Genomic DNA, 1,966 nt, shown 5'->3' on the forward strand with positions numbered 1-1,966 from the left:
CCGACGGCTTTTTCATAATCGTTAGTGTTTCTTTGCCGTCCGCATATTGCGTTGGGTTTCGCGCACTGTTAGCATTGAGCTGCTCAGATAACATCTCGGAGCCCCTTATGTATAAATATCGATAAGAGGGCTTGTTGATGACTGCGGAATCTCTCCCCTTTGCGTTGGGTTTCGCGCACTGTTAACATCGAGATGCTCAGATAACATCTCGAAGCCCCTTATGTATAAGTATCGATACGAGGGCTTGTTGATGACTGTGGTATCTCTCCCCTTTGCCGATTACGCGTTACATGAGGGTTCTCTTTGTCTTGATTCTGATCTGTATCTATTTACTTACTTTTTAGGCTTATTATTGACTCTCGGCTGCTTGCTACCATTTTCACGCATCCATCGTGTAATTGGGTTGACTCCGTGCAATATCTTTGTGTCTTTGGAACTTAGGTGAGTTTGGTTTGAATTGACCTTTTGAAGCTGTGTTTTCTTTAATGACTTTATAACCTGTCTTTCCTCTTTTTTCCTTTTATTTATTTGTTCTATAGTAGCGGCGTAGTGAAAATTACCAGGCTTCTTGCTGCAGCACTTCTTACTCGCATCGATTTTTTTCTAAATTTCGGGATAGTGAACTATCTGACACTACCATACTCTCCCGGATTTGTCTTTCTTTCTGGTAAATATATTCAGCATACACCTATTACCAGGTGGTTAATATGTCATTATATCATGCTTATGCCTAATTTTTTCTTTCCTCTTTCTCTTGTTTTTACTTATTTGTTGGCCCAGCCTGTTATTTGGTGAAATCTTTCCCAATCATCATCTATTTTGAAAAAGTCGCTTCCTGGATTTTTGTCACGTCTATCAATTCAGGTATCTTGTTTGTGTTAATCATATGTCTATTCACGCATCGGTCCGAGGATGCTCTGTTGCGTTTTTTCTCTGTTTATTTGTATATATATTTGTGTTATTCTCCTAGGTTTCAATGTTTTAAAAAAAAATTTTTTCACCTTTTCCATTCTCTGTCTTTAGTGCGCACGCTTAATCTCCTGATGTTAACAGTTATATTGTATATATTAATTCATTGATGCAGTAGGGACATCTTTGTGTGTGAAAAACCACAGGTTTTGAAGGTTTTTTATTTTGAATGTTTCTATTCTTTCTATGTATATACATTGTCATTTTTGTTCCTATCCCAGGTCCCGTCCTTGATCTGTGTGGTTGTGTTGTTCGCCCTGAAGAAGGTGGTTCCCCGCTCTTCGGAGCGGTTTCACCGAAACGCGCGTCGGCGTTTTTCCCAGGAGCCCCGCCCCCTTGATTGTCAAGCCTGGATTTAATATTCAGAGTCATCGTCTCCCTTTGAAATTTATACTCCATCTATAATTTCTGTACTTGCTTGTGTTCTTGATCATCTATTTGGAGACCTCCCTGAGGGCTGGGCCCGTGGTTCTTTTTTCCACTTATTCAGTTGTTGCATTTATGGCACATTTATTTATATCTTGATGTATGTGTGTGATTGGGTGTGATTGAAGGTGTATATGAGTTGAATTTGCTTCCTTTTAGTGGGAACCTGTCTATGTATTTTGATATTTGCTATTTTGTATCTGGATCTGTTTTGTTTCCCTGTATTTTTTTATTAAATAACCGTGATTGTATTATATTTATCCGTAACATACATTTAAAGTAATGAAATAAATGTTTATATATCATCACTGGTTCTTTTTTCGCTTTTTTCTTTTCTTCTTGTGTCTCTAGCTGGCATCTTTAAATATTTTTGGATACTGTGTACCTTTTTGATATATAGGGTAGAGTTCTCCTTTGTTTGTTTTGAATGGGTCCCATGCTCTCCATGCCACAGGAATCAAGCTATCCTGGCTGAAGAGGGCTGAAACCCTGAAACCGGTCCTAGGATACTTGTTTCCAGTAGTTCGGGCTGGACTGTACCCATGAGGCACAGGGTCAAGACTGATTTGCA

The 1,966-nt window shown here is 38.9% G+C and overlaps 1 long non-coding RNA gene across 1 annotated transcript; it reads left to right on the forward strand.

Moving 5' to 3' along the window:
* Positions 1–786: 786 nt before the first annotated feature.
* On the forward strand, positions 787–1,703 carry LOC146870017 (uncharacterized). Its single transcript, XR_014981721.1, has 2 exons — positions 787–864; positions 1,191–1,703. It is a non-coding gene; the product is annotated as an uncharacterized LOC146870017 (long non-coding RNA).
* The last annotated feature ends 263 nt before the right edge of the window (positions 1,704–1,966 follow it).

This window comes from Triturus cristatus, chromosome 1_1 (genome assembly GCF_964204655.1).
Source record: "Triturus cristatus chromosome 1_1, aTriCri1.1, whole genome shotgun sequence".
Classification (NCBI taxonomy): Eukaryota; Metazoa; Chordata; class Amphibia; order Caudata; family Salamandridae; genus Triturus; species Triturus cristatus.